Raw genomic sequence first — 27,395 nt, 5'->3', positions numbered from 1 at the left:
CAAACTATTATTTAGATGGGGTAGGAATTCAAAATGCAGAGACGCAAAGAGACTTGGGTGTCCTTGTGCAAGAAACACTAAAGGTTCACCTCCAGGTTTAGTCTGTTGTGAAGAAGGCGAATGAAATGTATGAGGAAATTCTGGCAGCTCTTGCGCTGTATTCCCTGGAGTTCAGGAGAATGAGGGCATTCTCAGAGAAACATTCCAAATCTTAAAAGGTCTGAACAGATTATATGTGGCAAAGTTATATTTCATGGTAGGGGATTCTAGGACCAGAGGGGACAACTTCAGGATTGAAGGACGTCCATTTAGAACAGAGATGCGGAGAAATTACTTTAGTCAGTGGGTGGTAAATCTGTGGAATTTGTTGCCACGAGCGGCTGTGGAGTCCAAGTCATTGGGTATATTTAAAGCAGAGATAGATAGGTTCTTGATTAACCAGGGCATCAGTGGATATGGGGAGAAGGCAGAGGAGTGACGATGTCTGGAAGAATTGAATCTGCTGATGATTGAATGGCGGAGCAGACTCGATGGTTGAATGGCCTACTACTGCTCCTATATCTTATGGTCTTATGACTTTCTACCTCACTGTTAACAATGCTACCAATTCAGTGCTTCTGCAAAACAATTGTCATTGTTGATACAAATATAATGAATGCAGATACTCTGTCAGTTTAAGCAGTTGCACCAATTGAATTATTTGCTTCATATCGGTGCAAACTTTGAGTGTAGCTGGTTTACCACGTGACGGACTGCAATCAATTTTATGCTCACACAAAATGCTGGAGGAATTCACCTGGTCAGGTAGAATGGATCGAAATGCAAAAAACAGTTGACTTTTTGGGCTGCAACCCAGTTTCAGGATGGAGTGAAACGGCGAAAGATGCCAAAATACGAAGTTGGGAGGAGCTGGAAAGAGCACAAGCTGGAAGGGAGTAGGTGAAACCACATCTGTAGGATGGGAGAGCGAAATGTGGCTTGGGTGATAATGGGAACAAAAACAAAGAGCTAGAGAAGAGGGAATCTCATAGGAGAGAGTGGATCATGGGAGAGAGGGAAGCAGGAGAGGACCGGAGAGACGTGACTGGCAGGTGAGGAGAAGAGTAGGAGGCCAGAGTGGTGAAATGAAGAAGCGGGACAGGGGAGAGGGTAAACACCGGAAGTTTCAGATATCTGTGCTCATGTCATAAGATTGGAGGTTCCATAGTGAGAATACGTTTGCAGGTTACTCCTCCAACCTGAGAGTGGGCTCATGTGGCAGAAAAGGGGGCAATGGGGCGACATTTCGGACTGGGAATGGGGATTAGAATTGAAATGGTTGGCCAGTGAGAAATTCTGTTTTTTGATGTTGGAGCTAAGGTGCTCGACGAACCGTTAATTAATTTGAAGATGGCGTCCCTGCATGAAACGTCGACACTTTATTCATCTCCATAGATGCTGCCTTATCTATTGAGTTCTTCCAACTTTCTGAATGTGTTGTGATTATTGTGAATAACGGATTGCGTGCGTTCCCTACCTCGTAAGCCTGGATGCGATATCAGCTTATGGCTGTTCACTATATTACAGGAACGTACAACAACTTCTTTTATATATTTCTATTGAAAGATCTGTAACAGAGACAATTTCCAGAGTGAAACAAAGCAGCCCCGTAACAATACCGAATTGGTCTGTGATGACAAAGTCTGTGGAGACTGGGAGTGGACAAGATCAACAATAAGAATCATGAAACGGAGAGGTGAGCCTGAGAGTGTTTCTCAACAACATTTACTGACTTCCCGAATCGTCGTTTCTTCATCTGTGAGATTTTGCAATTTCGTGTGAAGCTCTCCATACCTCATCACGTTTGGGATTTTACTTGAATGATATAATGCTTATTTTCACCCCACTGTTGGAAGACACGTCAGCCTTGTGCAGTATTGAATATTCAGTGTGCCGGAGCGAGTATAAATGAATGAGCGTGGAGATTCATCAGCTCAGAGTTTCTTCAGCGAGATCGCGGGCAGCTGGAAGACAGGCTGCCCGCGATCACACAGAATGCTTGAAACGCTTTACCGCGTGAGAAAGATATATTACTTGATTGTTGCCGTTATCGGTGTCCCTGGTAAGAACAGACGCGAACTAACATTTGCTGTTCAATGTGCGCGGGTTTTGGACTCGTTCAGTTACCGACAGCGGTGAGATGCCGGTGTATCAGTGAGTGCGGTGCAGACATTGTGACAAAACTCTTGTGACCGGTCAGAAGTTCCCTTGCAGTTTAATCAGTAGATTCGGCTGGAAAAAAAATGAAAAAGATGTAGAGTGGAAGATCGGGGAGATGGATATATATTGTGGATCCATGGCAAGCTGTTTTGATTTATCAATACAAAGTAAACTCCGATAATCCTGCGCGCTCGGCACGTTTAAGGGCTACTTGGTGTTTTTTCCCCCGCATTAATAGTTCAAGATGCTTTAATTTCAAATTTAAGGGAATTGTTAGGAAAAAAATACTGCGAGATTGAAGGGAACGCGGTAAGCGAAACCCCGGTGAGATTCACTTGTGTGTTCGATCTCAGACCATCGGGAGTTTCAAAAATTCAAATAAGCGTCGGTGTGCGTTTCAGTTTACAAGGTTTGTTTCCACGCCATATTATCCGTGAAGAGGGGGTTAGCCAACCCAGCGATGTCCGTTAGTTGCCTGACGGTGAAGACTACATGGGATACTCCTCTCCGGAACAATAAAGATCGATCCATTTAGAATAATACTTTTGTAATTTGGAGCAGGTCAGGAAGAATGTGCAAAGCAAAAAAAAAAAAAAAAAAAAAATGGGAACTTCCAGATCCGATCTCATCACATAGTGTGAAGGAACCGCGGCCAAGGGCAGTTGCAGAATTTAAAAGCAGCGAGCCCAGCTGAGCCCGTGTGGCCGGCTGACAAACGGGAAGTCGAGGAGGAGATGAAAGCTTGCGAACAGAGGAAGTAAATCTGCCTGGAATTTGAACATTGTAAATGGACAAAGTCCGAGGCAGCGGGGCTGGGCGACATGCGAAGAGAGCTGGAAGATAGGTGATGGGATCGCGGGAATCACAATCGCCGTGAAAGTTGCCGAGGTATTCAAACTTTACACATCGGCCGAAAAGTGCCCTTTGCTATCAGTTGACAATGCCTCCTTCCCAAATCCCGCTTCTCTTTCGGCACCGAGGGCCGTAACCTTTCTCCCTGCTTGCGCGCCTTTGAGGCGTCTGCGAAACCCGATTTACACCTTCTGAACCTCCAGTAATGAGCGGCCGCAAAGTTTGATTGTCCTCTCTTTACAGCTTATCTCGGCACAGAGACCCACAGAGCGATGAGACAGTAATGCATTCAATCTTTCTGCTTTCCTCCCCCGCCCCGCAACCAGTGAATTTACTGGCGATTGTGATCCTGTCCCGGGGAAAGTGCGGCCTCTCCACCTGCACCACTCGCTACCTGGCGGCCATGGCAACGGCGGATCTACTGACCATCGTGTTTGCGGTGATATTGTGGCGGGTCAGTTATTATTACTTCCCTGGGACTTTCCTGGACATCACCCCCGTGTGCAGTGTGATCGCTGTCCTGGGAGAGGCAGCCATAGACTGTTCTGTCTGGTTCACCGTCAGCTTCACGTTTGATCGGTTTGTCGCCATCTGCTGTCAGAAACGGAGAACAAAGTATTGCACCGGGAAAACTGCGTCTGTGGTTCTGATAACAACCGGCGTTCTGTTCTGTTTGAATAATGTTCCCTATTTCTTCGTATTGCAGCCTGTGACAGTGATTGACAATACACCCTGGGACTGCGTTCCAAAGCCGAGCTACTACACGGATCCCGGGTGGCTGGGATATGACTGTTTCACTACCGCTCTAAATCCATTACTCCCGTTCGTGTTAATACCGTTGTTCAACGCTCTGACAGTCAGGCACATTTTGGTGACTAGTCGCGTCCGTAAGGGACTGAGGGGTCAGAACAAGGCGGAGAACCGCAGTGACCCGGAGATGGAGAGCAGGAGGAGGTCTGTGATCTTACTTCTCACCATCTCCGGAAGTTTCATCACTCTGTGGTCAGTAAACGTTTCTGAAGTCCTTTCCGGATTGGGTAAAAGTAATTACCATGATTCAAGATACATTTTCCAACACACCGGATACATGCTGATGATATTAAGTTGCTGCACAAACACTTTAATTTATGGGGTGACTCAGTCCAAGTTCAGAGAGCAGTTCATCAGCGCAGCGAAATATCCGCTCATGTCAATTATTCAACTAATTAATAAACACAATATCTAAGCTCTTCTCAGAGGGGGTTGTGGTGACTTCCATCTTAACACTGCAGAACTGACACCGGAGAACATGGCAGCGTGGAGAATAAAACTGGTTTAGAACCCGAGAAAGGCACAAGACGGGAAAATACACATTTACCCCTTCAGCCCGCGACATCCGCCTCCTATCAATTATTGAACTCACCCGACCTTTTATGTTTATTCACCCACCATATTCCGGCTCCTGTCACCGCCACACCCCTTTCGGTAATGATAAAGCGGGAGAGGATCCGGGGACAATCAAGTCCTAATCGGCAAAATTGCATCTCATTTGTAACGTTAGTCTTTTGCATCAGAATGAAATGGAAAAGAAAGTCAACAGTCTGCAAGAATTTACAGTAAACCTCGCACTTGTCCTTCATGTTAGATACACCTGTCATGGGGAAATGATTAACACCGCAGAGCTCCGCGATTTGCTTCATAATTGTGCAGATTTCCATGGAGTAAGCAAATGTTTACTCTGCCGCAAGGAGAAGAAAATGTCACCTCGCTTCCTGACTTTTTTTCATAAATTTCCATCCGTACAAACTGCATGTTGAATCTCCCCTGTATTCTACGCAGTACAGTCGCATGTCTAACTTTAATTTTAGCTTTTCTCAGTTAAAATTCGTAGAATGTGAAGTATGGACACAGACAAAAAATTCATTTCTCAATTGTGATGAATTTTCGGCCTATTCTAGCGGTGTTTATTATTGTTCTGCAGCTCTGATTGTCTCATGTTTCAGTGTACTGATTTTGGGATGATACCTGTCGTATATATTACAACTGGGACAATTGTTCCTGTATGGCAGACTTTCATTTTCCTGTTTCAATTCGGCATATTTCAGGTGTTTTTCACTGACTGATTCCTGTGTGTTCTAAGTGTCGGAATGGCTCTACCGATCTGGTAAATTGTCTTTGCATGTTTATCCTGTGATGTTATATCCGGACAGGGATCATGTATTGCCCTATCTCTAGTAATGGATCGGTCGTAATATAATTGTCAGACTCCGACTGAAAAACTGGATTAGGCGTATATTTATAGTGATCTGTCATGAGTTTACATCTTCAAGCGAGATCCTGGTGAATGATGCTTGCCACTAGATGGCGCCTGTGTAAGCGAACAGATTGAAGCAAATTGTTGCTGCATCCTGCAATGTGTTGGATAGTTTCAAACAGCATATTTTGCTTTACAGCCCGAGAGAGGCACAACACGGGAAAATACACTTCATCTTTAATTTGTTAGTTTTTTTTAGTGTGCTTTTCTGTTATTTTTGTGTCAGCCACCTGGTCCTATATTGCCACAAGGAACCACTCAGTTTCTGGGAAGAGATCTCCACCTTTTATCCTGGCGTCGGACGCTTCAGTGCTCCGGGTAGAAACCCGTTGCGTTTGTCAGCTGGAATCTGTCGCCCTCCGAGAAAAACTATCCCACGCACGTTTAAATTTCTGGCGTTGAAATGGGCGGTGGTGGATAAGCTGAGTGACTACCTCTACGGGGCCAAGTCTGAGGTAAGGACGGACAACAGCCTCTAACTTATATCCTGACCTCGGCGAAATTAGATGCCACAGTTCGTTGGCGGCGTTGTCTGCCTCTGATTTCAGCCTGAAGTACCGGCCGGGAAACAGGGACATTGATGCTGATGCTTTGTCCCGACGGGCGTATGAGGGACTGGTCGGGGACAAGGAGTGGGAGAGTGTTCCTGCCCCGGGGGTGGCAGTTACATATGTTCACATGAAATGTTTCGATTGGTGTCGTTCAGCACAGACAAGGTGGGACAAAAGGCAGTTTCCTGTCTGTACTCTTCTATGTTCAGTGGTACTGACGAATTAAGTTAATATATACCTTCATCTTTGTTTATAATGAAGTTTTAAATATTCGAGCAGAAAAAAATGAATTATGTTACATTCATGGAAATATATTAAAGTTCGCACATGGTGCGAACTATTATCTCGTCAGGTGTGGGAATAGAATCTCTTTGGAGTAGCGGTGGCGGAGACGCACCTGCAGAATTGGGTGAGTCTAAGACCAGAGAATGCAGGCTCGGGATAGAGGAGCGTCCTTTTAGAAAGGAGATGAGGAGAAAATTCCTTAGGTAGAGAGTCTTTTAGTATATTTAAGGTTGAGGCTGATCGATTCCCGATTGATCCGGGCATGAACGGATACAGGGAGAAGGCAGAAAAATTGGGCTGAGAGGAAAACTTCGTCATCCACGATGAAATGGCGAAGCAACCCGATGCGCCAAAGAGCCTAATTCTGAAGCAGGCGGATGTAGGTGAAACATAAAAAGCAGGTTAATAAACACGATATGTTACAATAAATGCTATACTTATAGTAAGACAAATTCTAATTCCTTGACCGGGAATCGAACCCGGGTGCCAGCAGAGAGAACGCCGAATCTTAACCACTAAACCACCAGGAAAGCTGCTGAAACACTGCACACAAAGAATGACTAACGAATGAGCAAATATAAAATAACATATATACATAATAATAATAATAATCAATAAACAAGTGATAAAAATTAGTGGCAGAGAACGACAGCAGTGCAGAGACAATCAACCAACAGGAGACATTCAGTCAGATAATATGAGACTGTTGGTTTAAATTTCTACTTGATTGTCGCCGGTAAAATTTTGAAGCCACCTGTTTGTAGCCACCTGTCTCTGGTGCAATGCGAGAGTGCGGGGTTCATGTTGTGGACATCAGTCCCTGGTTCAGATTGAGTGTGTGGGCTTCTGTGTGTGTCACTCTCTGGTTCGGTGTGAGAGTGTGGGTTTCATACTGTATCTGTCAGTCTCTGTTACAGTGTGAGAGTGCGGGTTTCATTCTGTATCTGTCAGTCTCTGTTACAGTGTGAGAATGTGGGTTTCTGTCTGTATCTGTCAGTCTCTGTTACACTGTGAGATTTTTGGGGTCATTCCTTATCTGTCAGTCTCTGCTCGAGCATTACGTGTGTCGTCTCGGTCCTGTACCCTCGAGCCTCTGATTCAGTGTGAGTGGGTTTATATTCCTCCTCCTTTCTCTCTGTTGCTCTAATTCAGTAAATACTCCTAAAATAGATTCTGCATTCCCTGAGATACTTTTAGAACAAGAGTCTCCTGCAGTTGGTTTATGTTAAAATTGTGAGAGAGACAGTGCACCGATGAATGATGACGGTTGTATGGAGCAGTACATCCTGTGTAATAGAGTCATATGCCAAACAGACATTTCGGCCCGTCATCATTCTGCATGCGATTCGTTCCTAAACCAAATAGAGCCAATCGAACAGCACCTGATCCGTAAATTTCTACGCTTTGGCAAAACAGTCTCTGAAATGTTGAATGAAAATAAGGAAAATAAATATTTCAGTTAATTTAATTAAGTAAGAGCATAACTAAATTGATGAATTTATCAAAATAAAACGCACAGAGGCAGCGAGTTTCATGTTCGAGCGGCATTTCTCTCAGCAGTTCTGAATTGCGTCCTTCACCGTGTATTCCGCACTCTTTGCTGATTCTGTCACCTATTCCTCAATGTGCACCAGACCATGAATTAACTGAAGTTATTTCCCACTCGTAAATAATATAATATTCATTTCGATTTTCTTATGACAGCTTCGGACTGCTCTGCAATATGCCATGCATTTTTCATTGATAAAACTGTGACAGCCTTCTCCTGTGCAGCACAGAAAGAGTTTGTGAGCGGGAATGCGAGGGAAGCTCAAGTTTCACATTTGGGATCATCCAGAGCTACACACTGCAGCACGCGCTTGACCGAAGAATCCTGAGAGTGTGACGTCACTGATCACGTCACTGCACAGCTGGGAGTGTTCCCCTCATCAGGGACAGGGTGTGCGGAAGTGTTACTCCTGTATGGGACTCCATATGAGTCCTATATTACACCCATCAGTGCAGAAGAACGAGATCAATGGGGGTGAGTGGACAGAAGATGATGAATGGACTCATATTACAATGTGAATACAATACCTGGACATGTTGGGATCGTGGGAATAGTGGAGTACAGGAACAAGCCCTTTGTCTCATTATTTCTGCGCTCAACAAGATACCTAATGAGCCTAAACTCTATTGACTGTACATGATCCATCTCCATTCATTCACTGCATGCTCATGTGCGAAGCCAACAACATCGTAAACAACAATGTATTACCCACTGCCACACTTCAAATCAAGTCAGGTCAAGTCACTTTTTATTGTCATTTCAACCATAACTGCTGGTACAGAACATAGCTAAAATGAGACAACGTTTTCCAGGACCATGATGCGACATGAAACAATACAAAAACGACACTGAACTACGTAAGAAAAAAACACAAAAACTACACTAGACTACAGACCTATCCAGGACTGCATAAAGTGCAGAAAACAGTGCAGGCACTATAATAAATAATAATAAATAATAAACAAGGCACTTGACAGACTATCCAGATACACACCATTATCTGTGCAAAAAACAAACAAACAAACAAACGTGTCCCGCGCATCTCCTCGAAGCCGAAGCCACTGTCCTCTCGCGATAAATACAGACCATCACGCACTTGATATTTCTATTTTGGCCACAACAATTCACCTTCTAGGCCTCTGATAACTTCTATCACCTTCTGCCAGGCCTCCCCTCAGCCTCTGTGCTCAGGAAGGGGAGGTGGAGCGACCATCCAACAGTCCTCTCGTTAACGAACCGGAAGTGGAAAGAGTGAGCAGCTTCAATTTCATTGGTCTTAACCTCTTTGAGGATCTATTCCGGGCCCAGATATATTGATGCAATCTCAAACAGAGCACGACTGCGGCCTAAGTTCATTCAGAGTTTGAGGGGAATTGCACATTTCGACAGATATACCGTGGGGAGCATTCTAACTGAAAGCACCAGCGTCCGCTATGGAGGGGCCACTGCACAGGATGAGAATAGTCTGCTGAAAGACGTGGACTCGTAAGGCTGCATCATAGACACCAGACTCCCAAACCCGCAAGACACCTTCAAAAGACGATGCCTGAAAAAGCCGTATCCGTCAGTAAAGAGTTCACACCCCCAACCCCTCCCTCGTCTAGCGGGTACAGGGGCCGACGCAATACACTCAAAGTTTCAGGAGCAGCTTCTTCCCATCCGCAATCAGATTTCCGAATGGAGAACGATCCGTTGATGAAATTTTCCTCTGTATTTTTTCTCTTTCATTCTGCACTGTATGGCTCCCAATTCTGGTCCCGTCAACTTAAGATGTATGCGGACGTCTCCGTCATGTGTCCGAGAATATTCCTGGGAATATTTCCACCGGGAAGGAACGTCAGACCCAAGTTAGACTGCAAAAACTGTTATTTGTCGTCCTGGAGCAGAGAAGCCGAAGAAGTGTACAAAGGTTGTTGTAAATCCCAGTCGAGAAGAAAAGAAGAGCTTACGAAAGGTTCAAATAGTTAGGTAATGATAGAGAGCTAGAAGATTATAAGGCTAGCAGGAAGGAGCTCAAGGATGGGTTGCACCTGAACTCGAGGGGGAGTAGTATCATTGCAGGTAGGTTTGCTGGCATGCTCCGGAGGGTTTAAACTAATTTGCGAGGGGGATGGGACCCAGAGCGATAGAGCAGTGAAAGAAGTGCGTGGAGTAAAGCCAGATCTAACATACAGAGAGGCTTTGAGGAAAGAGAAGCAGAATAAACGGTGTAAAGACAGGAAGGTAGAAGGGCTGAAATGTGTGTACCTCAATGCAAGAAGCATCAGGAACAAAGGTGATGAACTGAGAGCTTGGATACATACATGGAATTATGATGTAGTGGCCATTACAGAGACTTGGCTGGCACCAGGGCAGGAATGGATTCTCAATATTCCTAGCTTTCAGTGCTTTAAAAGGGATAGAGAGGGCGGAAAAGGGGGAGGAGGGGTGGCATTACTGGTCAGGGATATTATTACAGCTACAGAAAGGGTGGGTAATGTAGCAGGATCCTCTTTTGAGTCAGTATGGGTGGAAGTCAGGAACAGGAAGGGAGCAGTTACGCCCCTGGTAGCAGCAGAGATACAGAGGAGCAGATTGGGAGGCAGATTTTGGAAAGGTGCAAAAATAACAGGGTTGTTATCATGGGTAACTTTAACTTCCCCAATATTGATTGGCACCTGATTAGTTCCAAGGGTTTAGATGGGGCAGAGTTTGTTAAGTGTGTCCAGGATGGATTCCTGTCACAGTATGTGGACAGGTCGACCAGTGTGAATGCCATACTAGATCTAGTACTAAGTAATGAACCGAGTCAGGTCACAGATCTCTCAGTGTGTGAGCATCTGGGGGACAGTGACCACCGCTCCCTGGCCTTTATAATTATCATGGAAAGGGATAGAATCAAAGAGGACAGGAATTTTTTTTAATTGGGGAAAGGCAAATTGTGAGGCTATAAGGCTAGAACTTGCGGGTGTGAATTGGGATGGTGTTTTTGCAGGGAAATGTACTATGGACATATGGTCGATGTTTAGAGATCTCTTGCGGGATGTAAGGGATAAATTTGTCCAGGTGAGGAAGATAAAGAATGGTAGGGTGAAGGAACCATGGGTGACAAGTGAGGTGGAAAATCTAGTCAGGAGGAAGAAGGCTGCAGACATGAGGTTCAGGAAGCAAGGATCAGATGGGTCTATTGAGGAATATAGGGAAGTAAGAAAGGAGCTTAAGAAGGGGCTGAGAAGAGCAAGAAGGGGGCACGAGAAGGCCTTGGCGAGTAGGGTAAAGGAAAACCCCAAGGCATTCTTCAATTATGTGAAGAACAAAAGGATGACAGGAGTGAAGGTAGGACCGATTAGAGATAAAGGTGGGAAGATGTACCTGGAGGCTGTGGAAGTGAGTGAGGTCCTCAATGAATACTTCTCTTCGGTATTCACCAATGAGAGGGAACTTGATGATGGTGAGGACAATATGAGTGAGGTTGATGTTCTGGAGCATGTTGATATTAAGGGAGAGGAGGTGTTGGAGTTGTTAAAATACATTAGGACAGATAAGTCCACGGGGCCTGACTGAATATTCCCCAAGCTGCTCCACGAGGCGAGGGAAGAGATTGCTGAGCCTCTGGCTAGGATCTTTATGTCCTCGTTGTCCACGGGAATGGTACCGGAGGACTGGAGGGAGGCGAATGATGTCCCCTTGTTCAAAAAAGGTAGCAGGGATAGTCCGGGTAATTATAGACCAGTGAGCCTTACGTCTGTGGTGCGAAAGCTGTTGGAAAAGATTCTTAGGGAGAGGATCTATAGGCATTTAGAGAATCATGGTCTGATCAGACACAGTCAACATGGCTTTGTGAAGGGCAGATCGTCTCTAACAAGCCTGATAGAGTTCTTTGAGGAGGTGACCAGGCATATAATGACGGTAGTGCAGTGGATGTGATCTATATGGATTTTAGTAAGGCATTTGACAAGGTTCCACACGGTAGGCTTATTCAGAAAGTTAGAAGGCATGGGATCCAGGGAAGTTTGGCCAGGTGGATTCAGAATTGGCTTGCCTGCAGAAGGCAGAGGGTGGTGGTGGAGGGAGTACATTCAGATTGGAGGATTGTGACTAGTGGTGTCCCACAAGGATCTGTTCTGGGAACTCTACTTTTCGTGATTTTTGTTAACGACCTGGATGTGGGGGTAGAAGGATGGGTTGGCAAGTTTGCAGACGACACAGAGGTTGGTGGTGTTGTAGATAGTGTAGAGGATTGTCAAAAATTGCAGAGAGACATTGATAGGATGCAGAAGTGGGCTGAGAAGTGGCAGATGGAGTTCAACCCGGAGAAGTGTGAGGTGGTACACTTTGGAAGGACAAACTCCAAGGCAGAGTACAAAGTAAATGGCAGGATACTTGGTAGTGTGGAGGAGCAGAGAGGTCTCGGGGTACATGTCCACAGCTCCTTGAAAGTTGCCTCACAGGTAGATAGGGTAGTTAAGAAAGCTTATGGGGTGTTAGATTTCATAAGTCGAGGGATAGAGTTTAAGAGTCGCGATGTAATGATGCAGCTCTGTAAAACTCTGGTTAGGCCACACTTGGAGTACTGTGTCCAGTTCTGGTCACCTCACTATAGGAAGGATGTGGAAGCATTGGAAAGGACACAGAGGAAATTTCCCAGGATGCTGCCTGGTTTAGAAAGTATGCATTATAATCAGAGATTAAGGGAGCTAGGGCTTTACTCTTTGAAGAGAAGGAGGATGAGAGGAGACATGATAGAGGTGAGCAAGATAATAAGAGGAATAGATAGAGTGGATAGCCAGCGCCTCTTCCCCAGGGCACCACTGCTCAATACAAGAGGACATGGCTTTTAGGTAAGGGGTGGGAAGTTCAAGGGGGATATTCGAGGAAGGTTTTTTACTCAGAGAGCGGTTGGTGCGTGGAATGCACTGCCTGAGTCAGTGGTGGAGGCAGATACACTAGTGAAGTTTAAGAGACTACTAGACAGGTATATGGAGGAATCTAAGGTGGGGGCTTATATGGGAGGCAGGGTTTGAGGGTCGGCACAACATTGTGGGCTAAAGGGCCTGTACTGTGCTGTACTATTCTATGTTCTATATGTTCTATTAATGAAATCAAGAGAGCCAGAATCCTGCCTTGGCGGACAGGATTAGGAAAACTTCAAGGTGTTCGAGAAGTATGTGAAGAGCAAGAGGATAAGAAGTGAGAGAGTAGGACCTATCAAGTGTGACAGTGGGAAAGAGTGTATGAAACCGGGGGAGCTAACAGAGATACTTAATGAATACTTTGCTTCAGTATTCAGTACGGAAAAGGGATCTCGGAGATTGTAGGGAGAACTTATAGCGGACTGCAAAGCTTGAACATGCAGATATTAAGGAAGAGGATGTGCTGGAGCTTTTGGAAAGCGTCAATTTGGATAAGGCACCGGGACTTGTTCAAAGTCTACAGCAGCAACGTTCCCCAAATCATCCAACGCTACATCGACGATTGCATTGTTGCTGCTTCCCGCACTCGTGCGGAGCTCGTCGATTTATTCAACTTTGCCTCCTACTTTCACCCTGCTCTCAAGATTACCCTGTCCACTTCCGACACCTCTCTTCTCTTTCTCCATCTTTGTCTCCATCTCCGGAGACAGTCACCGGAGACACTGGTGTACTTAATAAACCTACAGACTCACAGCAGTCCGGACGGTACCTCTTTCCACCCTGTCATTTGTAAATAATGGCACCCCTTCTTTCAGCTCCTCCGTCCCCGCTGTATCTGCTCTCAGGACGAGGCTTTTCATTTCAGAGCAACTGAGATGTCCGCCTTCTTCAAAGATCGGGGCTTCCTCCCCTCCAACATTAACGCTGCCTCACCCACATCTCTTCCATTTCACGCGCATCTGCCCTTACACCACTCTCCCACCGCCCCATCACGGATAGAGTTCCTCTTGTCCTCACTTACCACACCACAAGCCGCATTCAGCACATAATTGCACTTAACTTCCACCACCTGCAACGGGATCGCGCCACCGAGCAAATCTTTCTATCCTCATACACTCCCGACCATTTCTGTTTTCTGCAGGGATGACTCCCTATGTGACTCCCTTGTCCCTCCCCACTGATCTTCCTCCTGGCCCTTATCATTGCACCTGGAACAAGCGCAACATCTTCCTTTACACCTCCTCCCTCAGGGCCCCAAACATTCCTTCCTGGTGTGGCGAACTTCACCTGCGCGTCTGTTGGGGTCATCTACTGTATCCGATGCTCCTAGATATCAATGAGATCCAACGTAGATCGGAAGCCTCTCCCCCTCGTCGAGCACCTGCCACGAAAAGCGGTGGCCTCCCATTTCAATTCTACTTCCCATTTCCATTCTGACACGCCAGTCCGTGGCCTCCTCTGCTGCCAAGGCGGCGACACACAGGTTCGAGCACTGACACCTTGTATTCCATCAGGGTAGCCTGCAATATTATGGCATGAACATCGATTTCTCTAACGTCTGGTCATTGCCCACCCCCACCCCGACAAACTCTTCACCATTCCGCATTCATGTCTCCGTTTCACAACTTTTCTTCTACCCTGATCATCCCCACTCTCTGGTGCTCTCCCCTACCCACCCCACGTCTCTCTTTTCCACGGGCTTCTTTCTGCTCGATTCAGATTCCCCCTTCTCCAGACCTTTATTTCTTTAACAATCAACTTTCCAGCTCTTTATTTCACCCCTCCCTCTCTCCCGGTTACATCTATCAACTGCCAATTTAACTATTCCCCACCCAGCCACAGCTTTTTAATCTGACTTCTCCCCTCCCTTTCCTGTACCGATGAAGGGTCTCAACCCGAAAAAAATGACTGTTTACTCTTTTCCATAGATGCTGCCTGACCTGCTTAGCTTCTCCAGTATTTTGTTAGTGTTGCTTTGGATTTCCAGCATCTGCAGACTCTCTGGTGCTTGGTATATCCGTTTGAATTTATTGACCCGCGCCTCCACGGAGCGGACGAAAAGGCCGGCATAGCTCGGACCCATGCGAGTGCTCATGGCCACACCTTTTGTTTGCAGGAAGTGGGAGGATCTAAAGGAGAAATTATTGAGAGTGAGGACACGCTCCGCCAGACGGAGGAAAGAGATGGTGGAATGGAAGTCGTTGGGTTTGGTGTCCAGATAGAAATGGGCGAGCTTTGGGAACATCCTGGTGAGGGATAATGTGTATAGGGACTGGACATGGGCCAGGGCACCTGAAGACATTGAAAAGATCCAAATCGTGAGAGCTGTCATGGATGTGTATAGGAAGGGATGAAACTGAGTCAGGTTATACAGATATGAGTTCAGTGGGGCGGAACAAGCTGTAACAGGCATGTTTGAGGCTATTGGGTACGAGGTAGCAACGGGAGTCGCTGGGTGCGGGAACTGTGAGGGTGTTAGAGTGGAAGTTGATTCCCAGAGCTAATAAGGTCAGTGATGGTATGAAGACAATGGCCTGGTGCTCCGTGGTGGGGTCCCGTTGGAGGGGTAAGTAAGAGACGGTGTCTGAGAGATGTCGCTGGGCTTCAGTAAGGTAGATCGGTCTGAACGCAAATTAATCTGTCTGAATTTTAAAGCAATAATCAAGCACTGATTGCACCTAAAATTAGAAGTGAATTCCGGATTTTGCTACACGTCAAGTTATAAATATTCTCATAGCGATAACTAAACTGAAATTACAGCTAATCTAACCTTTCTGCAACCTTGTTGTTGAAGAGAGCAACGTGAAGCAAAGTGACACAACATATTGAGGAAATTCGAGAGAATTTTGGTATTTAAGTGAATGGAAACGACTTGTCACTAGTTCAATGTTTTTAAAGTGAGGTGGCAATTCTGGATTGCACAGAATGTTTCCAGAAATTCCGAGTTAGACGAACGGGCAATTTAAAAGTTGGGACTCGATCATAATATGTTGCTCTACTGATTGGGACGTTTATGTAAAGTGATTTGGAATGGCATTAAATTGTCCGTTTAAGTGGGCATAGTTCACTGTCAGCACGTTACTTTTATTTTCAGATAATACTGGGCAGACAGACTTAAGAAAAAAAAAAGAACTGAATTGGCTATATTTCTGACATACTTCGTATAAAGAGCAGCAAAAATCTTTACGATTTTTCCCGTCTAAATTTGCAATGTGTAATTATGGTAATTTATAATAAATCGTGTGTAGTACTACTTATTAGACAATCTGTACTGCTCTTGCTTATTTTAATATAACGCCAGTCAATGTTTTCCGAGAACAAGGACAGACGTCCGGATTTCCAGACGCGTCACGCTCTTTTCACGATAGCCTGATAACACATGCAGCGTGACAGAGAGTGACCAGAGTGATTGTGATCGAGTGAGAGAGAGGCATCGAGCTTTTGGAAATACTGTACAATGTGAATTTCGCGTCACAGACGAGCACACAGAAATATTTAAATAACTTGTCAAGGAAAATTCGGTTAAGAAAAAAAAGATTGGGAAACGAAGTTTTTGACTCGAGATTTACAGTTTAAAATCAAAGAGCAGGTTTTGAAGGCTTGAGAAACTGACGGGATGTGACGTGGAATCAAAACAAGTTCCAGTAGATCATGAGACTACAGCAGCAGAATTAGCCGTTCAGTGAATCGATTCAATTATATTGTGCGCTTCGATGTTTGCCGAAACTGGAAAAGTTCAGCTAGACAGAGAAAAGAGCAATAAATCTCCCGGTTACATGCTGGTATAGTAGGCAAACTGGAACATTAAATAAAGGGAAAACTCCGAGCAAGATGGAAAGAGAACGGATGTCGAGATGGCAGACACGGCTGGGTCACTCTAAAGGTTTGCATAATGCACCCTTCCAGACTAGATCTCTTTGTTTTCAATACCGGATATTACAGTGATATAATGTGCGAGGTAAAATACATTTTACAGAAGGGAAATATCCAAGCAATCTAATCTATATATAAAAAAATAGTTTGTTTTCTGAAATGACGGAAAGGCAGAACTGCTGGGAACAGCAAAGTTTTCCGGAAGTTCAACTTATATTTCTTGAAATGGGAAAATTATTTCACCCTTTCAATTGAGCGGTACAAACTTCTAAAATGTTTCCAAACTAAAATAGCAGGGAAGAATAGAACAACTTTCAACTGTTCTCTGAATTTTGTCTGGGTCACTCCGTAAATAAATGTATTCGTGCAGCTGCTGAAATTCTGAATCACAGAACCCCAAAACTGTGCCTGGAAAAGCCGAATAGACATTTCCAGGTCTGTGTGGAGGCATCGCATGAGAATGAAGACCAGAGTGCTTGTCGCCCAACAGAGAAGGAAACTCGCCGACAGGCTGAAGAGCAGAATGATGGATTGTCTCCGACTCTCCATCTCCGGATCTTGCTGTTTCCCGCAATTTCCCCGTCCCTTGAGTCCCCTGCGGACTCTGCTCGCCGCCAGTATCTGTCTGACGGTCAGAGCATTGAGGGTCAAAATGAGGAAGAAAGGAAGTAGCGGATTCAACAGACGGTCCACCCAATAAAACCCCTCAAACGATCCCGAGAAAGCAAGTGCGGGTCTACCGAAACAGACCCAGTTACCGTTCAAAAAACCTGTTGTTTCCATATACAGGAAGTAAAATGGAATGTTTTTTAAACAGAGACCAACAAATACAGCGCCAATCACCAAACCCGCGATTTTGGGGATGCAGTATTTTGTTTTAAATTTAGCAGAGCAAATGGCCACAAAGCGATCGAAAGTGAAGGCGACAGTGAACCAGATGGAGCAATCAACGGCCACGTGACACATGACGTAGTGGACAAGGCAGAACGGAGCGTTGTCCAGGACGGTGTCAAATCCGTATGCTCGACCCATCCGGTAGAACAGGACTTCGATCATCACCACCATTAGATCCGCCGCAGCCATCGCCACCAGGTAGCGCGTAACACATTTGGAGAGACCGCATTTTCCTCGGCAGAGAATGATGATTGCCACAAGGTTAACTACAATGAAACAGAAAAAAAGACCAAAAATAAGAATAGAGAAAATCAAACGCATTGTGCATAGAAATACAGCCATGATTTGTTCGCTTGAAATAAAATCCATCGTTCATCTCTGCTGGACATTATCAGTGGAAGTAAAGAATACCTGTGTTTATGCGGTTTGTTTGAAAACCTGACCGCAGCATAAAGCGCTTTACAGTAAGTAGCACATGCTCACATTATCTCCTCACGATCACAGATGCAGCAGCGATGAGTAGAGTCCAGGAATGATAGAGCACAGAAACGCGCCCTTCGGCCCAATATCTCCTTGCCGACCGACATGGCCATCTGAGCTGGTCCCGTTCGTTCGCGTTTGGAACATCTCTCTCTAAGGCTTTCACATTTGTCAAAATGTCCAGCTGTATTTTAAATATTGTTAATGACTCTGCATCGCCCATTTCCTTTGTCAGGCTCTTCAATACACAGAGCAACTTCTGTGTGGGAAGACGTCGCTAGGAACCCAACTACATTTCTGTCCTCTGATTTTAAATATACCCACTTTTGCTCACGATTACCCAACCCCATGGAGATGAATGACTGGATCTATACATTATCGTGGTTTTATGCACCTCTATTAACGCATCGGCCAATCACCTGCCTTAAGGAATAAAATGCCACTCGGCCGAACCTCTCCCTGTAACTCAGGCCCGAGAGTCCCCGCAGCTTCTTTGTAAATACTGTCTGCTCTCCTTTCAGCGCACTCCTGCCTTTCCGATAACAGGGCGACCAAAACTGTTCACAGAACTCCAAGCGCGGCATCTCCAAGCAGAGAGGTGGTGTAATTAAAGTGCTCATCTACACTTCTTTCCGAAGTCTTAGTTACTATTCGATTGCAAGGTCAGATTCTGAAACCAAGAACCTGCACCCCAGCAAAGTTCCCTTTATTTTTTTTTACTGCTTCGGGGACAAACCATTGCTCTGAGCGGAACATTTTTACACGGTTTGAAAAGTGCACGGCACTTTAAATGTGAGTTTTTTAAAAAAAATCTGTAATATGCATGTCGAACAATGACAAGACATAACACACAACACGAGTAACGTTGTTAGGCAGTCACATCTGACAGGGAGTGTGCCAAAGTAGACTGTTTTGACTGAACGGCGTTGGTGGTTTCTGTCTCTATTGTTACCATTTTTGACAGTGTTGTAGCTTGAAACAATGACAATGCAAATACGCTGAAGCTCTGAAACGTTCCAATGTAAATGCGTACATTCAGTATTTAGCACATTTATGGATTATATTCAGTAATACAGTTATTTTCACAGTATTTAATAATGATATTAACAAAGATTTTAAAAATATATTTACAGAGTGACCCATTTCAGTTATGGCGCAGCTGCGTGCACGCGCATCTTAGGGGGAAAAGAGCTGACACCAAGAAACATAGATAAGAATTTGGTGACTGAAAAAACTTGGGAATTGTCAAAGAACAGAACATGGAACGCTTTTTAATTGAACAGTGCTGGGAGGGAAAAATAGAAGGGGAAAAGTTGAGTTTACCTTTCAGAAAGAGGGAAGAGAATTTTTTGGTGGAAATTGGTAAATTTGCAATTGGGCGCTCAGCCGCTGGAAGTTGCGTGTGTGTTTGTGGAGCGATAGGAGTCTCCGGATCACAGCTGTGGCGGCGCATCGTTTACGGTGAAATGGAACCCTACCGCCGGATTTGAATTCCTGTCTTTAGCCGAGTCTCTTTCACCCTTCCCCAACAAACTGGCCTCGGTGACGAAGCACACGACACTACCAAGTTGTTGTAAAGCCGCATTTGTTTCACAAATGTCCTTTAGGGAAGGAGAATATTGGCCTTTATATGGTTCTTATGTGACTGTAGAGACAAGAATCCTGTGGATTGTTACGTTAATCCTCTGATCGGGGAAATTAGAAAGGCGCTAATAAAATCAGAACTGCCTGTGATGCTCACTGCCCGTGAAACCGAACAGGAAAAGGAAACAGAATTTCACAAGCTGAAATCAAAGCTACTTACTTTGAGTTTAAACGTTAGTCTACTGCTCACGTGACAGGGTTGGAAGGAATGAGATTCGCTGATGACAGGAGGTTTTGATAGACATGGATTGTGTTTGTTGTGTCTGTACAGTTAGAAGTCTCACGTCACAAATGAGAAGACTACAGGCAGTCCCAGTGACAAGTCTGCATGACCCAGGTTAAAATATTAACAGGGCAGGAGACTGAGGGGAAAGAGACAGCATCTTAGAGATGTTTAATAAACACCGATTAAAACAACATCAGCAGTAGCTGAGTCTACGTCCACACTACGCCGGATAATTTTGAAAACGCCGCTTTCGAGTAAAAAATGACAGGCGACCACACTACGCGTTTTTCAAAATATCTCCGTCCACATTAGACGGATATTTGGGCGAATCTCCTCCCACTGGGCATGCGCAGGACACACAGAAAACGGTGTACTTGGTGCGCGTTTGTCCAGTTAGAGTCGAAAAACTTAAAAGGACTTGCTCTTGGCTCTCGCGCAAGAGGACTTAAAACTAAAAAAAAAACAAATACTGGAGCGTATGGAGGCAACCGACAGGCAGTTCACGGACAGTATGACCCGGCTGACGACGAGCATTGAAAAACTGACTAACTCTGTTGCATTAATAAAGCACCTTGTTAAATATATAAAACGTCTGCATCGGTGTTATCTTTTGTTTCCATACAATGTCACATTAGGTTGTTACACATCTATTGTCAGAGAAGTACTTGCATAAGTAGGTAAACCACCTTCATACAAGCAAGGTCAGAAAACAGGGCAAAGTGAATATACTTATTTATTCAGTAAGCTACGGGTCAAGGTATTTGGTGAGTACATTTCTAACCCTTCTGGCTTCAGTCTCGTTACCGTCTGTTCTGAAATTTTTAGGTGGTTGCGTTCAAGAAAACAACGAAATGCCGCGCTGCGGCGATCTGTTCCGGCGCGTCATGACAGCGTTTTTCAATAGTCAAAAAAGTTCACTTTACAAATTAACTCTCACGCCGTTCACACCGACTGCCCGTTATAACAGCCGTCCGGCAGTGCTTGCGCAGCACCAAGCAGAAGCAGAAAAAGTATTGTTGTTGTGGTGTTGTCATTACAGCGTTTTTAAATCTCTCCATTTACCCCGTACACACTACAACGGGTATTAGGCGTTTTCAGATTTATTCACTCTGGAGATCGTTGCTGAAAATCTCCGTTTTCGGGGGATGAAAATGCCGTTTCAGTGTGGAGAGAAGGTCAAAACGAAGAGAAAAAGTTTCGTTTTCAAAATTATCCGGCGTAGTGTGGACGTATCCCAGAGACGCGTGAGGTCTCTGCTTCCGTATAAGTAACAGAAAGGTACTTACCCGGGATACCGACAATTATAATCACTGTGTAACAAATAGTCCTCTCATCAAGCATTGTTAATCCAGACTGTTAGTATTTACAGTTCTGTTCGGAATGTTCCTAATTTCTAAATGTTATAAGTTGTAAATAGCCAGTAAATAAACTTAAACGGTTATATCAAAGCCCAAATAGCAGATTTCTTTTACGCCCACTGGGTAAAACTCTTCACCGATCACACGTTGCTGAGAGTCCACCGCGTCTGAATGTTTCCGTCCGAAATGTAGCTGAAGCACAGAATGACGTACTTTTATAAAATAATCGGTTACAAAATGATGAAAACAACTCGTACATGGACTGGTGCTAATTACTGCTAATTAGCAATTATTTCTCTACTGCCAATGGGGAAATAACACGCCTTATTTCATTGAACTGGACGCAACACCAGTTTTAAAGCCTCAAGAGACGGCCGATGCTGGGATTACAACACCAAGTACGATGTTGCCAAACTACTCCGGCAATGACAGGACATTATCTGAGCATCGCTGGTGGCGACAGTAGTCTGTAATCCTGTTGTTGAGTCCACCTCATCAGCGCTGATTCCACTCCAACATGGAGTCTCTGCCTTGCTATTTCTCTCTGTGATGACGCACCTTTAATATCATTCACTTACTTTGCTCCGGTGATTTTTTTTTATCTGGATATGATACATTAACATTAATGTTTGTTTTTTTTTGGCGCAAACCCTCACTGTTTGCACTGTAACCGGAGTCAGTAGTAAACACAGATAATGGTTGCGAGAAATGCAAACCAATGACTCCAGCATTACAGACATTATCGGCTGCTGTCCCAGAGACAGAGACAAATAGAAAGCATTGTATCAACACCAGTTTAAATGCAAATAAGTACTAGTAACGATATTACAGAGTGACCAGGTGATTTTCGAAATTGGATTTCAGAAAGAAATTGATTCAGAGAAAAAGTGCGTATGAAGCTGCTGAACAGAGATGAACTGCGCTGTGGAACATCAATACACGCGCACAGCGAAACATCAGGATATATAAAGCGAGCTATTCCTGAAACTCGCTGTTCTCGGGTTTAGATAGAGAAACATGCAGAAGTAGGGGACCTGGGTTGTTTGACATTTCATGAAACATCAGATTACAACACGAATTCTTCGTCAATTGCGGACATCGGTAACAGAGTGTAGGTCCAAAGAGAGACGAATTAGAAAGAACGCAGCATTCTGAAACCAGCATCAATAACTGAGGTTTTGGCTGTGCAGCGGCTTAAAATTACAGCTGCTCAAATATCTGCGTGTCAGGGAAAGGAGATTAATGGTATATCAGGGAGCATTCTGGCATTAATTCTCGAACCTTTTTCTGTGCACATGAGAATAAAATGGTTAATTGTGTTGAGGATCTGGATTCTATGAAGGGTCAACATAAGCTGTCTCGCCCACAAAAAACAACTGTCCATATTCGTCCGCAGATGCTGCCTGACATTAAAAGTTCCGCCAGCATCGTGCCTGTTGCTTATAGGTTCATTCACAGGGGTTTCTGTGCTTACACAGGGCCAAATCAAGTGCCGCGAAATTCAGAAGTTAATTCCAAATTGATTTTTAGAATATACTATGTTGTTTTGGCAACTTATTGCTTAACTCACTGGCTAGATTTGCACACAAAACGTGGTATATATTTCTGCCTACAACAGACTATGAGAGGAATGGGAAGTGGTCCCATATTGATGCCACGCCACATCCAGGCTGATGGAGGTACATTTCCCCCCGCTGGAGATCATGCCGCAGTTGCATTTGGTAACAGAGTCACAGAGCAGAGAATCATAGAGCAGTACGGTACTGAAACAGGCCCTTCTGCTCATCCGGCAGTGCCGAACTTACACTCTCCCTAGTCCCATGGGCATTGCATCCGGACCACGCCGTCCATAACTATCCCATTGCTCTTTAATGTTGAAATCGGTCCCGCATCCACCATTTCCGTTGGAAGCTCGTTCCACAGTCTCACTGCCTTGAGAAGATGTTCCACCGCATATTGCCCTGAAATATTTCACTTTTCACCCGTAACTTATGAGCTCTCGTCTACTCTAGTCAAACCTCAGTGTAAAACGCCTGTTTGTATTTGCCCTATCTCTGCCCTTCACAAATTTGTACATCTCTTTACAAAAGTTCCCGCTGACTCCAACGCTTGGGGGAACCGAAACCTACTCCTAACCTACTCGATCTTTTCCTCTAACAGCGGCTCTCAAGTCCCTGCATCATCCTCGCAATTTCTCTCTGCACTCCGTCAAAATAATTGGTATCGCTCATGCAAGTAGGCGACCAGAACACATACAATGCTCCCTAACAGGCATTACCAACATCTTATACAACCTCTACAGAGCATCGCAACTCCTGTACACATCACTCTGATGTCTGAAAGCCAATGCACCAATAGTTCTCCTTCCGACCCGATCTGCCTGTGAAGCCGCTTTCTAGGAATTATGAACCGGTCTTACAAGGTCCCCCTGTTATACCGCAGTACAGACTGCCCTGTCTTTTACAGTGTAAGTCCTGCCACGGTTTGCCCTCCCAAAGCGATACACCACATGCTTACCTGTATTCAAGACCATTAGCAACTCCTGCTGTCAACTTCTCATCCAATATTGGTATCATTCGCAAATCTGCAGATTCTATTTATCAGATTATCACTCAGATCGTTGATATATATGACAAACAACAATGGACCCAGAGCAACACCTGCTTTACACCAGTAACTACAAGCCTCCAGTTAGAGAGACCACCATCTACCAGCACTCTCTGGATTCTGCCTGTAAGACAAGGGTTTCCAAATGATTTATGCCATGGAGCCCGACTATTTACCGAGGTGTCCGTTGACACCAGGAAGCGAAACCCTGCTGTAAACCAATGTTGAATCCAATTTACTACTTCATCCACAGTGCCAAATGACTGAACACACCGGACCAACCTCTCATGCCGGATATTGACAAAGTTTTTGCTGAAGTTAACCGGGCAAAAGCCTTCATCAGCTTTCCTGCTAACCTCCCTGAAAAACTTGGTAATATTATTGAGGCACGCTATAACACGCACAGACCTACATCGACGAGCAATCTCGGATCAGGCTGTGTACTGTGTACACATGTTGATGATAAATGTACTCTGAACTATGAACAAGTTGGGAGCTGTATTAGGAAGGCGTGCTGGCCTTCATTTGTCGGGAACCGAGCTCAAACGTGGTGTGAAAATGTTTACAGATCTATAACGCACAGGTTAGACCACACTTGAGATGTTGTGTTTAGGAAAACGGTGGAAACGTGAAAGTGGGTGAAGAGAAGATTTACCGGGATACCACCTGGGCTACACACGCTGTGGTTTACAAACAAGAAGTGTTTGTGCATTGGATGACGCTGTCTGATCCTGTGATGGAAATGGGTTCACCAGGAGTCTTCAAAGGTAACTGCATACACAGATGACGGGCAATTTATGTGTAGATATCGATCTCAAAGTTAACGAGACGGCTCCAATAATACTGAGCACAAAGAAGGTAAGACCATAAGGCCATCAGGAGTAGGAGCAGAATCAATCCAGGTCGCCCATCGAGTCTGCTCCACCATTTTATCATGGCTGATCCAATTTTCCTTTCAGCCCCAGTGTCCCGCTTTCTCTCTCCCTAACCAGCACAATGAAAAGTCTGTCACTTTCCCTCTTAAATATACATAAAGACTTGGTCTCCGCAGGTGCCCGTGGCAAAGAACTACAGAGATTCACCACTCTCTGGCTAACGAAATTAATTCTGTTCGCCGTTCTACAAAGACGCCCCTCTACCCTGGGACAGCGTCGTCTGGTCCTAGCCTCTCTCGTCATAGAAATTATCCATCCCAATTCCATTCATAGAAATTATCCACCCCACATCATTTCATAGAAATTATCTACCCCACATCCATTCATAGATATTATTCACCCCACATCCATTCATAGAAATTATCCACCCCATATCCAATCATAGAAATTATCCACCCCACATCCATTCTTAGAAAGTATCCACCCCACATCCATTCTGTCAAGACCTTTCACCGTTCGGTATGTTCCAACGACGTCACAGCTCATGTTTCTGAATTCCGGTGAACACCGGGCCAGAGCCAACAGACCCTCTTCATATGACGAGCCATTAATGCCTGGAATCATTTTCGTAAACCAGGATTGAGCCCTCTCTAGTTTCGGCAAATCCTTTCTAAGCGAAGGAGCGCAGATCTGCTCACAACACTCAAAGTGCAGCCCTAACAGTGATATACAAAGTCTGAACCTTATATTAGATAGGGCGAGTGACCTCTTTCTAGAGCGTTCACTGGGTTATTTCTGTGGTGGCCAGCGAAACTGATTTCCCAAAGAATGGCCCTCCCTCTTTCCTCCCTTTCCCTGTTCGGAATCAGATGAATCTCGCCCTTATCGCTTTGTTAAACCTGGCTTGTACTGATACAATCAACGTAGACTTTCACTGCCCACGGGAAACTGCAGAATGACGCGCGAAGCAGCACCGGGTCAAAATGCCGAAAGGCATCCTCCCGGGGATTCACTGATATCGGACCCGAGGGAGCGGTGTGCGGTCAGTTAGATGAGTGAGAGTGGGGAGTGAGTGTGTGGATTCACAGATACCGGAGCCCGAGGGAGCGGTGTGCGGTCGGTTAGATGAGTGAGTGTGTGGATTCACAGATATCGGACCTGAGGGAGCGGTGTGCGGTCAGTTAGATGAGTGAGTGTGTGGATTCACAGATATCGGACCTGAGGGAGCGGTGTGCGGTCGGTTAGATGAGTGAGTGTGTGGATTCACAGATATCGGACCCGAGGGAGCGGTGTGCGGTCAGTTAGATGAGTGAGTGTGTGGATTCACAGATATCGGACCCGAGGGAGCGGTGTGCGGTCAGTTAGATGAGTGAGTGCTGGGGTGTGCTCTGAGTTGCTACTCATGTGGATGTTTCTGGTGGGGTTCTGTGGTCGTTGAGCAATGGGCGTCTGCTGAGCGTGAGGGGTCAGATGGGGGCTGCGGGAGCGGCTGACGTGCAGTTATGGGCCCACAGGATCAAGATTAGGTACCCTGGTCTTGTGTTGCTGCTCAAGCCAGTGCGGGAGCGGAGATGCAGCTTCAGTGAAGGTGGGGTGGTATGAGAACGGCTTCAGGGTCTGACGGGTGAGATATGGGCAGGGTGGTGTTCGACAGAGGTCTGCGGTCAGACCATGGAGGGGATTTTCATGTAGTGCTAGAGTCGAGGGCCAGCGGGCACAACCTCAGATAATGACGTCCCTTTAGAAAAGGACGAGAAGCAATTCCTGTAGACAGAAAGTTATGGATTTGTGGAATTTATTGCCACAGATAGCCGTAAAAGGCAAGTAACTGGGTATATTTAAAGCGGCGTTGGAGGAGGTGGACAGGTAGTAAGGATGTCAAATGTGACGAGGAGAAGGCAGGCGAATGGAGTTGAGAGGAATGATATGTATGACCATGAGGCCATAAGACATAGGAGCAGAATTAGGCCGTCTGGCCCATCCAGTCTGCTTCGCCATTCAATCACGGCTGATCCTTTTTTTTAACTCCTCATGAACTCCAGTTCCTAGTCCTCTCCCCGTAACTTTGGTGCCATCTCCAATCAAAAACCTACCAATCTCTGCCTTAAATACGCCCAACGACATGGCCTCCACAACTGGATGTGGCAATAAATTCCACAAATTTGCCACCCTTTGGCCAAAGAAATCTTTTTTTGAAAAGGCGCACTTCTATCCTGACTCTGTGCTCTCTCGTTCTAGACTCTCCCACCATGGCAATCACCCTTTCCACATCTACTCCGGCTAGTCCTTTCAACGTTCAAATAGCTTCAATGAGATCCCCTTCTCATCCTTCTGAATTCCAGCTAGTAGAGCCCCAGAGCCATCAATTATCCTTGTGAACGTCCTCTAGACTCTCTCCAATGCCAGCACATATTTCTAAAGATGAGGGACTCAAAACTGTTCACAAAACTGAAGGTGAGGCGTCAGCCGTGATCGAATGGCGGAGATCGGTCAGCCGAATAGCCTAATTTTGTTCCTATATCTTGTGGTATTGAGGCCAAATTTAGTGATAAATTAATGATGAATATTGCTTTTCATGACTCACATAACGAATTGTCTGGCGTCCCTGTGACAAAATTTGGAGGCTTGGATGTTTTAAAGTGACAGTTTCAAAGGTGTTCCCCCGTTTCACATGTCGCGACGAGGATGGGATTCGAACCCACGCGTGCAGAGCACAATGGATTAGCAGTCCATCGCCTTCACCTCTCGGCCACCTCGTCTGCTCTTCCCTCTCTTGTGTTCCGAAGTTCTGAATTTTTTCACAGCATTTAAAACTTC

The 27,395-nt window shown here is 45.2% G+C and overlaps 1 protein-coding gene and 1 non-coding gene across 2 annotated transcripts in view; one reads left to right on the top strand and one right to left on the bottom strand.

Moving 5' to 3' along the window:
* Nucleotides 1-27,395, top strand: part of LOC140208253 (NACHT, LRR and PYD domains-containing protein 3-like) — a 228,195-nt gene that overhangs the window by 114,733 nt on the left and 86,067 nt on the right.
* trnas-gcu (transfer RNA serine (anticodon GCU)) lies at nt 27,256-27,337 on the bottom strand. The gene has a single exon. It is a non-coding gene; the product is annotated as a tRNA-Ser (tRNA).

This window comes from Mobula birostris, chromosome 13 (assembly GCF_030028105.1).
Source record: "Mobula birostris isolate sMobBir1 chromosome 13, sMobBir1.hap1, whole genome shotgun sequence".
Lineage (NCBI taxonomy): Eukaryota > Metazoa > Chordata > Chondrichthyes > Myliobatiformes > Myliobatidae > Mobula > Mobula birostris.
This window is presented reverse-complemented; position numbering and strand designations above follow the sequence as displayed.